This window comes from Dreissena polymorpha, chromosome 2 (genome assembly GCF_020536995.1).
Source record: "Dreissena polymorpha isolate Duluth1 chromosome 2, UMN_Dpol_1.0, whole genome shotgun sequence".
Classification (NCBI taxonomy): domain Eukaryota; kingdom Metazoa; phylum Mollusca; class Bivalvia; order Myida; family Dreissenidae; genus Dreissena; species Dreissena polymorpha.
In genome coordinates, this window is record NC_068356.1 from 5473246 (window position 1) to 5487112 (window position 13867).

At 33.5% G+C, this 13867-nt stretch overlaps 1 long non-coding RNA gene across 1 annotated transcript; it reads left to right on the plus strand.

Moving 5' to 3' along the window:
- The first annotated feature begins 8476 nt into the window (after positions 1-8476).
- On the plus strand, positions 8477-11516 carry LOC127865727 (uncharacterized). The gene is made up of 4 exons (XR_008042751.1): positions 8477-8791; positions 10115-10202; positions 10621-10754; positions 11321-11516. It is a non-coding gene; the product is annotated as an uncharacterized LOC127865727 (long non-coding RNA).
- Positions 11517-13867: the final 2351 nt, after the last annotated feature.

The window sequence follows — 13867 nt, forward strand, 5'->3', positions numbered from 1 at the left end:
TTTGTATTTATGTTCTGTTTATTTGGTTTTTAGACACAGAACATTGTTTGGGTGATTAATGGTATAGCACTTCGTATTGCGAAGAAAGAAATTCGCGCAAAAACGGTGAATTATTTAAAAAAAACGATAAAATTTCATCGATAATCAGCATGAATTAAATGATCAGTAGATATTTAAACAAAATAAACATACTTGGAAATAAATCAAGAACGTGCTTACTATTCGAAATAAAAGATCAATATATCCAGTAATGTTACAACATGTTACATTTTAGTTTACTAATGTATTTGAAAAAATTCAAATGTTTTAAGAGTCGCATGCACATTTTTCATCTGCACTTCGTTTACCGATCATCTAAAAAACAATGGCACTTCGTTTCCTGACATCTAGACACTTTTTTCCAGATATAACACACTCGTATTTTTTTAATCAAAAATGCAGAATTCGCTGTGGAATACTGTTAAAGTAAGCAGGCAATAAATAAAAATGTATGTACTTAGTACGCAAATAAAAAACGAATAACCGAAGCATGTTCTTATCCCTTTGAAATATGATTATGATTTGGTATAAATGTGAAAGATAAATGTTAAACAAATTGGATATGTCTAATGAGTAAAATCTATATGACCATATATTTTAAATTACGTTCTAAGCGGTTGATCTGAAGCATTTATCTGTATGTCCAAATGAAGGTACTAAGGCTATTTTCTTTTATATTAGATAGCATGTCATGAATAATCACTCTGCTTAAACTGCCTCTCAGAGATTAATATCAGCAGCGATGCAGGTTCGAAATTCTATTGGAACTTTTTGGCTCAATGCCAATAAACGAAAATAGCAATAACAGAACGGGCGGGGTTGATTTAATCACACGATAGTGGTGTAAAAATTATGCATATCCGTCTTTTTTTTAATATAAACACAACACATGCTGCATATGAAGTTCTATCCAATATAGCACCCTAAACTTCGTTTGTGTGGGTATACTAAGTACTGACTCCATAATATGACATTTAAACATTTTATGTACGCATTCCTTTTTTTCCAGAATCAGTTGATTTTACGATTTAATTTTAACCGTGATTCTTAAAACTCAACCAATACAGTGATTTAGGGTCAGGTGAATCGCACTTCGAGCAAACGTTAGCGTTGCGTAAAGGGAAGTGCTCCCTATAAGCAGGGCTCAAAATACAGGGAGTTTTACCATTCTCTTTTTAATTTTGTTGCTACGCATACGTATCGTCTTGATGATGCGATTCAAATAAGCACAACCGACATAGGATTTTATGAAGAACAAATGTGTATTTGCGTCATAAAGACCCCTACACTACCGTTATCTAGAGCCCTGCTATAAGTAAAATTAAACACGATTGTGTTGATTCGCATTATCCGTACACATTTATTTAATAATAAATATTATCTTATTTGAAAATTGCAATTATAATAAACATAGTATAAATTAATAGTCATGTGATTTTTGAAAAATATATTTTAAAAATGTTTCGTATGAATAGCCATAATATAAATAAATGCATTTGAGGTAGAAGATAAAACTCAGTTATTAGAGTGCCCGCTTTGTTGAAAGTCTCCGTAATCTGAAGTGCCCTTTATCGGTAAACAAAGTGGCTGCAACTTTATGTATGCCACCTATTACAAAATGTACTATCTTTGTTTATATTTCATTGAATGCTATCAAAATTTCAGTATTTGAAGCACAGTGATTACTCTACATGCTGGAATAGCAAAAAATTTCTTGCAATAATTCTAAGTAGTTTTATTTTGTTAAAATGTTTACTGTTCATCCAGTTTATGCTGTTTTCCGATCAAATTTTCTATTTTTTGGGCAAAACTGTTCCATTCTTCCGTGAAATTGTGTATTCCCAATACAAAAGGATACACCATTTATCAACTCGACCATGTGTCTTGTCTTAAAAACTAATCTTTAGGATATAACTTGAAATAAAACAGAGGAACTTACCTCTAGCGCATGGCGTTTGTTGTTCTCTGTTAGTGAAGTGCCATCCGTAAACGAAGTATTCGCATACCCGGCGTGTACCTTGTTATGTATTAAATAAATTCTCATGATAAATGTTATTGTTTTTATTTAATTCAAACCAATTTCGACACTTTTTGTTTCCGCATGTTAGGTATTTGAATGCCCCTTTCTTCAAGTACTGTAAACTTACCACTCGTTTCGTGAAGCAAAATAATTCCAGCTAGCGGCGATACTGAATTCAAGGGAACAAAACTTGCGGCGATACTGAATTTAAGGGAGAAAACTGCAGAAAAACTGCAGACGCTAAAAGAGTGCACAATAACCTAGAAGCAACGTTGTTGCAACATACTTCTCAAACGTTCGACCAACGTTTCGCATACAACGTTGCAGGGAGCCGTTTCATCAACGATTTACGACTAGTTGTAAATTACGATTTACATAAATTACGATGTTTCAATGAAATCGCGTTTCATCAAGCAAATCGTAAATTAAAATTACATAAATTTCATACATAAATATACGACTGGGTAAGGGCACCCGTAAATTAACGTAATGGCGGTCGTTTTTGTCATCCACGATGACAGGAGACGAAAAATAACCAATGCCAAGGCTTTTTATGGAGAGAATTGTTCTCGAAAACCTAAGAGATGAGGTGGCCCAGAGATGAGAACATTGCTTCGATATATCGTCTAAGTAAGGGCGGAATTGAGCGATTGTTGGTTTTGATCGGGGAAGACATAGCACCAACTTGCCGGCGATCTCATCCCTTTCATTCCGTCGCTTAGGTATGTAAATAAGGCAAAGAAATCATTGATTTAAACAAGTATAATTATAAAATTGTATTTATTTTCAAATAGCAAATAGGTAGAATTTAACCCAAAAACTTAAGAGTAGTTGCCCTTTGTTTACTTAGCATTTGACAACTCACTCTGGATCAGCAGACGATTTATTTCATAAATCAATCTCTGGGTTAATGGTCGCCATCTTTCGAACTACTTTCAAAAGTACAACAACAACAATAACAGTAGAAGACAAGTTTAATTGCGAAAAGTTGAAAAATTGAGTACATGTGTCACGGTTGTTGAGTGAAATAGTGTTATTTCCAACTGTGTATGAAGCATGTGAACTGGTAGTGGAATAACCGAATTGTTGGTGGAAATGGAATTTAGAAATACGTCTAATAATTCATCATCGTGTAGAATTATCATCAGCATCATTTCTGTGGAACATTGCACTATTCAAAATACAAGTGTTTCATAGATATGGTGCTTTTGACATAGTTCACTAACCATCAAGACTGGAATGATTCATGCACACAGGTAAAGTAAATAATTGAATTTGTGCAGAATGTTTATTTTTTACAAATTGTTTAATTTGACCAATTTATTTTAGATAGATTGCACTGAAACTCAAAGTCTAAAGTTTAGTAAGACACTTAAGTCAGTTTTCTGAGAAGAAACAATACTTATTCAGAGTATAGCAGGCTCATGCGGCCTCTGGTTTATTTATTTTGCCTCGGCCTTTAACCTGGGTCGCTTTGATTTCAGGTGTTTAGCCCCCATATCAACAAGGCTCTCGACCCTATATGTAGTTATTCATATTGTTTAAAGATTTTGAGAACACTCACTCGGTGCCAGTGGGGATAAAACAGGGACCTTCTTATAGCTAGATGAATGCATCAAATATGCCAGCAACACTTTATAATCAATAACTTTATAATTGATGATCCTGTTCTTTTAACTACATTACTAATATACCAAAACAATGTGAAACACATTTTTATGCCCCCAAAGGAGGGCATATAGTGATCGCACTGTCCGTCTGTCTATCCGTCACACTTTGCATTTAGGTTTCGAAAAAATGCTCATAACTTCTATGTCGCTTCAGATGTAACATTCATATTTGGTATGCATGTGTATATGGACAAGGCCTTCCCATAAACACACAAATTTTGACCCCTTTGACCATGAACTTAGGGTCGGCGTTTAGGTTTTGAAAAATGCTCATAACTTCTATTAAAGCGTTTATCGGGGGCGTATGTCATCCTACGGAGACAGCCATTGTTTTTGCTACTGTCCTCTGCACAAACCATGATATATCTGCATATATGCATCCAACCAAATCAGTAAAACTATTTGTCACTTAATTACAGTAAACTTATTGCATGTTAACTTTTCAACAATATATATATACATGTATGTATAATTATATATAACAGATCTTGAAGAAAACACACATCAAACTTCAAATTGTTTTAGTAAATTATAGGCTTTAATTGGTATTGTGACATTGACACCACTCATGCATGCGACTATACAACTATGGAACACATTATTTATGAGAAATTCCAATACATCAACATATCGTCTCAGATTTAAGGCAGATAATCTAGTGCTTTTTTGCTGCCATTTTTACTATTACACATATTTTCATTTTATGTTATGATGCATTGATCTTGTTTCTAAATTAACCAAGCAATCATGTTAAACTTTTGAAGAAAGATGTTGTCTGATAAATATAGAAAATATAATCACTACAAAGTGAACAAAATTCAGTTGAATACTGTGACCAACGAAGATTTGCCAAAGAGCAATTCAGATCATGATTTAAATAAAATACAAGTAATATGAAAGTCTGCCTATTGGATCCCAGTTAAGACTTATTTGTCAAATCTGAACATTAATTTTCCCTTAGCCATGTAGAATTGGGGACTAAATACCATCAAGTCATGTAAAAAGGAGCAGGGTATAGCACGCTGCTATTGATCTCTTGAGCTTTCACATGAATTTTACGGGCAATTTTCATACAACAAATGATATTATATAGTGTAATGATAAAGCATTATGAGCACAAATTATATCTCTTACTAGTGGTGCAAAAATCTGTTAAGTGTCACATTTCAAAAGAAAATTTATATAAAAAGGTATTATTAATTGTTAAAACGTTATAAAAGGTTAATTCAATTCACTAAAGCATTTAATTACAAGAACAAGTGCATTTTATGTCCATTACAATACATGTAACAGTATTGGCATTGTATTTATCTGCATTTGATGTATTTAATACACTTAAAAATGCAGACAAGACACACTTCTAACAGAAACAAATGTATTTTTTTCTGCATTTTTCCAGCATTAATACTCTTCAAGTGTATTTTTTATCATCCCAAATACACTTTACCAGGAAAAAGGTATGTTAAAATGCATTTTTAGTTTGTTTTAAGTATATTTTCAAATGCATTAAGACACTCTTTTCTTTTGCAAAAAATGTTGAACAAAAACTTGAAAATATTTAATATACTAAAGTGTTGTAATAATTAAAGTTTTGTATGAGCATCAAAAAACAGTGTCAAATTCATACCAATGCCTATTTAGTAGCAGTAGGCCTTATATGGTCTACTTGTGGTAGAAATAATGCATTTTGTATAATACAACATACATAAATTAAAAAATATAGCTGCCCATACAGTTCAATACAATGTTCAATTAACTACACTATGCAAAGTTGAAATATGACATCAAGCTTGGAATAATCTTTTCAATAATGAATAATATGCTGTTTTAATTTATAAGTGAAATAGACACTTGCATATAAAAACTGATTTTACATCAAAACTAAATGTTTAATTTGATTTTTAGCTCCACTGGCCAAAGGTCATGTGTCCATCGTGCATCCATGCATAAACTTTTCCTTTAAACATCTTCTCCTAAACTACTGGTCCAATTCTGATGAAATTTCTTAGGAATGTTCCTGGGGTGAACCTCTTTCAAATTTGTTCAAATTATGCCCTGGGGTCAAATTTGACTCTGCCCTGGGGGTCACAAAATTGAAAATTTGCTTAAATAAGGCCTATTTTGTGAAAACTTTCAAAATCTCCCGTCCATAACCATTGGGCCTAGGGCTATCAAATTTGGTATGTAGAGACATCTAATAGTCCTCTACCAAATTTGTTCAAATTATACCCCTGGGGTCAAATTTGACCCTGCCCCGGGGGTCACAAAATTGAACATATGCTTATATAGGGTATATTTTGTGAAAACTTTACAAATCTTCTCGTCCATAACCATTGGGCCTAGGGCTACCAAATTTGGTATGTAGTGGCATCTTATAATCCTCTACCAAGTTTGTTCAAATTATGCCCCTGGGGTCTAGTTTGACCCTTCCCCGAGGGTCACAAAATTGAACATATGCTTATATAAGGCCTATTTTGTGAAAACTTCAAAAAAAATCTTGTCCATAACAATCCGGCCTAGGGCTATCAAATTTGGTATATAGTGACATCTAATAGTCCTCTACCAAATTTGTTCAAAATTAATCCCTAGGGTCAAATTTTACCCTGCCCCGGGGGTCACAAAATTGAACATATGCTTATATAATACCTATTTTGTGATAACTTAAAAAAAATCTTGTCCATAACCATTAGGCCTAGGGCTACACAATTTGGTATGTAGAGACATTGTATAGTCCTCTACTTAGTTTGTTCAAATTACGCCCCAGGGGTCAAATTTGACCCTGCCCCGGGGGCCACAAAATCAATTATATGCTTATATAATGCCTATTTTGTGAAAATTTTAAAACTCTTCTTGTCCTTAACCATAAGGCATAGGGCTACCAAATTTGGTATGTAGTGACATGTTATAGTTCTCTACCAAGTTTGTTCAAATTATGCCCCTTGGGTCAAATTTGACCCTGACCGGAGTCACAAAACTGAACATACACTTATATGGGGCCTATTTTGTGAAAACTTTAAAAATCTTGTTGTCCATAACCATTGGGCCTAGGGCTACCAAATTTGGTATGTAGTGACATCTAATAAACCTCTACCAAATTTGTTCAAATAATGCCTCTGGGGTCAACTTTGACCCTGCCCCGGGGGGGGGTCACAACAATGAATAAACGCTTTTAAAGTGCCTATTTTGTGAAATCTTTAAAATCTTCTTGTCGAAAACCATTTGGACTATGGCTACCAAATTTGGTATGCAGTTACAACATCTTATAGTCCTCTACCAAGTTTGTTCAAATTATGCCTTTTGGGTCAAATTTGATCCTGAACCGCATGTCACAAAATTGAACATTATATACGCTTATATCTTGCTTATTTTGTGAAAACTTAAAAAATATTCTTGTCCTTAACTCTAGGACCTAGGGCTACCACATTTTGTATGTAGTGAGATATAGTAGTCCTCTACAAAGTTTTCTCAAATTATGCCCCTGGGGTTAAATTTGACCCAGCCCAGAAGGTCACAAAAGTGTACATGTGCTTAAATAGGGCCTATATTTAAGTATTTGCACATGCAGAGAAATTTGTTTCAATCTTTTTTCAGCAGTGGAGCGATACAGGGCCATCATGGCCCTCTTGTTTAAATACTCAAAAAATGAAACCGGTTTCATGCTTGCATGAACACAGTTTATAAATGCTGTCAGAATTATAAAATATGTAAGTACTATAAATACAAATGCCAGGGAAAAGTGCTTTTTGTACTAAACAATTTGAATGAATATTACAATAATACATTCTGAATACTTTAGTATGTAATAAACAGTTTTGTCTGAGAAAATCACTAAATTTTATATATTTATTCAAATTCACATAAATCATATTTCAAAAAAACATAATTACTTCAAATCCTTTCACACAATACTGAAAAAAATGCACAGTTTCTGATTGTTATTGTTTCTTTATTAATTTATACATGTACCATTTTTTAATCTTGATGCATCCTCAATTGTATAATGCTCTGGAGGTCACTGGTGTGATCCCCAGTGTGGGAGCATTCTTAAGAAATCTCCAAGAGACACCCAAGTACTGGTTCTAGGCCCAGAAAACGAACTCAATAGCATTTTACATACATGTACGTAGTTAGTACTTTAAATTTAATCGAACTAAAAATGGGTTAAAACTAACAACTGAAACCCTTATTAATACATTTTATTTTGAATCAAGCAAATGTGCAAATTCATTAAAAATAATGAGTAAAATTTAAAAATTCTACTTTAAAGTAATCATGATAATTTAGATCTTCAGAATATTTAATGATGATAATGATACAATTATATATTCCCTAAGTGATAAAAATAAAACATGTAATGTTAATTTATGAAAAAAACGTTTTAATTTTATCAATATCATGGTAATTACAACTAGATACAGGCAATTAGATCAGAAACGTGCATTAATTATATTAATGAACAACCCAGACATTTGTAGTGATTTATGGTCACTATTTGATTAACGTTCTATACATGACCTGTCATAAAAGGTATTTTTTAGCCAGTATTACAATCGGCAATGATAGTCTGTATTGCATACATATTCCAACGTCTATTATCGATTCGCTTCCTCAAACTGAACAAATATTTAATGTTTACATCGCGAAACGTAATGCATCCAGTTTTACTTTCGGTTTGGTTGGTTTTGTAAACACCGTAATTTCATCTTAAAAATTGGATGATAGGGTGATTAAATAATAATGGAAAAGTAAATCACTTGGATAATAGGTCAAAATGCAACACAAATGAACGTTAATAGTGCTATTAATATCAAAGTTTCGGTAAAAAGTTTGGCGCTAGTTCAACGCGCATCGTATACAGCCTCATAACAATAGACTGACAACCTTTTGGGTAGTAAAGTAGTAATACAAGGCAATATGGCGACCGTTAGCCACGAGGCCTATCTTACGGAGGAATCCGAGATAGCCGATGTATCACGATTGTTGACAACTCGGATTTTGCAAAATGGTTGAAGAATAAGTCATTGTTGTATCTTTTCTTAATAAAAGCATTCGATGATTAACGGTATTAGTTTAATCATTTATTGTTGTGTTTCTTTACAAATGACTTTATGTAAAACTCATTCTATTTTGTGTCGACGTGTACTTATCGATGACATTAAGTGCAGACTGATTTACCCCACCCGCTAATGTTGAACTTGTAGTTGTTCTACTTCTAAATGTTGTGATTGAACAATACTTTACCTCGAAATTGTTGATTATAACATCATGATCATGAACATGAATATGACATCATGCTACTGTTTGTGTTTGCTATTTTTAAACAAGTTTATTGTATTGGTGAGTTAAGTAGATGCTGATGGTATCCCGGTGTGACCCAAATTCGACGATATAACGGTTTCATAAAGCAATATTTCGCAAATAATGAAAGAAATTATATAGAAAAAAAAATAATTTTTAACTCGGCTGTAATACTTTGAAATGATTCCAAGACATTAATCATCCATTTAAATTTAAATCGATAAAAATAGAACATCGTCGAATTTAGATGTCGTCGAATTTAGGTTACGGTAGGATACCTTATGTATTTAATAATTGTAGAAAAATCACCATAATTGTTTCTATATTGTTCTCATTTGATTACAATTATGTTCGATTGGTCATTGTCAGCTCGGATACTACTAACCTGTACCCCGGGTACTCTTTAAGTATACTTACATGTAGAGCTAACCCTGTGACAGTTAATATACCTTAACATAGTCGGAAATTTAATGCTAAATGGGTTGTTGTAGGTTTAATTTTTTTTAAATATGTTCACATTTATGTCAATTTTTTTCTCAAATAGTCTTTATATCATCGAAATTTATACTCAAAAAGCATGTTGATGCAGTTTTTTCAAAAGGTAAGTTTTATTTAGATAAACAATATCGCTTTACATTAATCTGTAGTGCACTGTACCACATCGGATTTTGGGCAGGAATACAACTCGGGTACAGTCTAATAAGGACCGGGTACGTTTAAGTATATTAACCTTACCCGAGGTACATGCAAGTATGCTTAATGGTACCAGGGATACATGTAAGTAGTACCCAAGCTGTGAATAACCAATCGAGCGTGAGTAAAGTACATTGTACCTTATGTCTTTAATAATTGCAGAACAATTACCTTAATTATTTCTTTATTGTTTTCATTTGATTACAATGTATTTATTTGTCAAATTCAATTCTGCAGTGCTATAAATATACACCCCCCATCCAAAAATTGTATTTCGTGCATATTGATGGGGCTTTTTTTTACTCCTTTGCTGCATTCCTCCCTTTTGTGTTGGTAATGTGAACATGAAATGATGAGCACTCTCATGTTAATGAATAACTTTTATTTTGTATAGATTTTGGCATATTGCATTACGCCAAGGGAGATGTTTACTTAGGATTCCATGCCATTAATGTGCAGGCTGTTGCTGACGCCAGCATGAGGTAAATGTAAATACAGTATTATGATTCATTACCTTATCATTAAATTTGGTATAAAAGCAGATGAATACCATAAAAGGTTGAAATAAGCGTAATGCTTATCATCTTTGACATCTAATAATAATTAGTTACGTACATGCGCAAAAATCATTAACTACCACAATAAGCACCATTAGCACTGTGTGATCAAGCTTTTGTTCTTTTATGTCTTAGCCAATGCAGCTATCAGTATTATCTTTAAATATTGTCTTAAGTTACATTATTTAATCTAGGTAACTAAAATATAGTGATTTGATAATACTTAAGCTAGTTTTGTGAAACTTATTGAGATGCTTTCCTACCTTAATCTAACAATATTTACTGTGGACTGCTGTTTTATCAAAGACAAAGCAACTGCCCAATAAAATATTTCAATTTACAGCAATATCTGAGCACCAATGATGAGGGTCATCTGCTGGGAGATAGTGGGTATCCGTTAAGGACTAACCTGATGACCCCTTAACCTCATCCCTTCCATGCTGCGGAACAGGCCTACAATGACCATCTATGTAGAGGGTGGGTAGTAGAAAGGGCATTTGGAGTGTTGAAATCACGAGATTGGTAACGTATTATATAGGTTGTGAAATATAAGTCTTATTAGTGCGAGATCAACTTACCACAAAGTATTTAAATGAAGTATTAGTGCCAATCTCTTTCTTGTGCTTCACAGTGTCTTAAATCAAACGTAACTCTTAAAGCTTGATAACGTACAACTTTAATTATCAAATTTTAGAATTTATATGCAAATTAACTTTTATTATAACTGAGGGTTGTTTGCATGTGTGAATATGATGTTTCATAAAAAAAATGTCCGTTTAAATAAACTGATGTTTTATTCATTTTATTTTAAATCTTAAAAATTCATTTTGCTTATCCTCAGACTCTTTGTATGAAAAATTGTTTACTAGTGCATTTAAATGATATTGTGCATTAATAGTGAATACAGGCACAAATAAAGTGTTTTGTAGGCTATATATTATATATAATTAATATTGAAATTAAATTAATGTCAATGGTATCAGGACAATTTAGTCACTTAGACAAATGTCTATGTTAAAGAAATACTTCTGATATTTGTTTAGATATCTGCATGCCACTGGTGAATGTTGGCCTTTCAAGTCCAATAAGTGCTGTGAAATATCAACTGTGTACATGCCCCTGCATAACCTGTGTTTGGATTCAAACGTTCCACTGACAGAGGAATTGGTTGGAAACGTGATGGAACCGGAAGTTATGAACAACACACCAGTACATCGAGCAGCATGTGATAAGAGGCAGCAGCTGATCAAACTGTTTCATAAAAATGTTTAAAAAGTTTAGTTATAAATGTTATAAAGTGATAGATGGCTTGGGTCTTCTCTGAATAGGCAGAGCTACACTACTCAGCCAAATGGCGTAAAGTTGTGTCATAGCTGATTTGGAAGGATTGGTATTCCTGGTCGTCTAGACACAATAGTTACAACAGCCGATGTTTGCATGTTTTATAATTGTGTATGCATAATTTGTCTAATATTTACTTCAAGGTTATAGGTTTGTGAAAGAAAAAAATGCCAATGTTCTGAGGACCAACAAGATGCGTTTGTGAAACACAATGTCCCCCTATATGACGTTTGACCTTGAAGGATGACCTTGACCTTGACCCTTCACCACTCAAAATGTGCAGCTCCATGAGATGCACATGCATTTCAAATATAAAATTGCTAGCTTCAATATTGCAGAAGTGACATTACATGAGCAATTTTGACCCATTTATTTGACCTTGAAGGATGACCTTGACCTTTCACCACTCAAAATGTGCAGCTCCATGAGATACACATGCATGCCAAATATCAAGTTGCTATCTTCAATATTGCAAAAGTATTTATAAAATAAGCGATTTGGGCCACATATATTTGACCTCTGACCTTGAAGGATGACCTTGACCTTTCACCACTCAAATTGTGCAGCTCCATGAGATACACATGCATGCCAAATATCAAGTTGCTATCTTCAATATTTCAAAAGTATTCATAAAATAAGGGGCCACATATATTTGACCTCTGACCTTGAATGATGACCTTGACCTTTCACCACTAAAAATGTGCAGCTCAATGAGATACACATGCATGCCAAATATCAAGTTGATATCTTCAATATTGCAAAAGTATTCATAAAATGAGCGATTTTGGCCACATATATTTGACCTCTGACCTTGAAGGATGACCTTGACCTTTCACCACTCAAAATGTGCAGCTCCATGAGATATACATGCATGCCAAATATCACGTTGCTATATTCAATATAGCAAAAGTTATTGCAAAATGTTAAAGTTGGCGCAAACCAACCAACCAACCAACAGACCAACCAACCAACAGACCAACAGACAGCGCAAAAACAATATGTCCCCCACTACTATAGTGGGGGACATAATAAAAAAAGTTATGTGTTAGATATTACCAAGTGCTTGATTTAATATTTATTTTAAAGGGAACTTTTCCTAAATTTTGGCAGATATTTAAGTTTTTCATTAAACGCTTTTATATTGATACATGTAAACACTGGATCTAAAAAGCTCGTAAAACGTTTGATGCCCACTGGGAAGCTTGTACGGGTCATAATTTTGTCGTTCATTATGAGATATTAAAATCATTTGGCACATTTGTTCACCATCATTAGACGGTGTGTTTCGCGAAAGAATTACGTCGATATCTCCAAGGTCAAGGTCACACTTTGAGTTCAAAAGTCAAAAATGGCCATAAATGAGCTTGTCCGGGTCATAACTATGTCATTCATTGTGAGATTTTCAAATCATTTGGCACATGTGTTCACCATCATTGGGCGGTGTGTCTCGCGAAAGAATAACATCAATATCTCCAAGGTCAAGGTCGCCACGACTAAAAATAGATTTATCTCGAAACAAGGGGGGTAACTGAACAATCAGTAACAATGTACATTTTGAGTTGTCTCCCTTTATCATTTTTTCCAATTTGAAATCAAGGTCGCCACGAATAAAAATAGATTGAATTTTACACAAGGGGGTAACAATGCACATTCTGAATTGTCTCCCTTTATCAGAATTTTTTTTTCAAATTGAAAACCTGATTTTGTGACAATTTTGTTCCTTGTTCTATTTTCAATCTACGCTATTTGTATCATTTGTCCCTTGGTGCAAGGCAAGTTATGACTCCACGGGCATTATTTGAATGTGAACAATATTTGTTCGGTTTTGCCGTGTCTGATATGTTTTTACATTTCACCATAGAGATTTACGGAAAACAAGTTACCACCTTGGGCGGGTAAGCTACAGTATTTTAACACACTTAAAATGATGGATTAATTAAAAATGAAACGATATTTAATTACAACTAACAGGTTTTGAATGTTTGAGTTGCTACCGCCATGCACAAATAATATCGTTAAAACTTGGTCAGAAGATTTATCTCAATAATATCTTGGATGAGTTCAGAAATGATGCCCTTTGGTTGAAAAACATGGCCGCCAGGGGGCGGGGTATTTTTTCTTATATGGCTATAGAAAAACATTGTTAACACTTTAGAGGCCACATTTATTGTCCAATCTTCATGAAATATGGTCAGAAGATTTGTCTTATTGATATTATGGATGAGTTCAAAAATGGTTACCATTGCTTG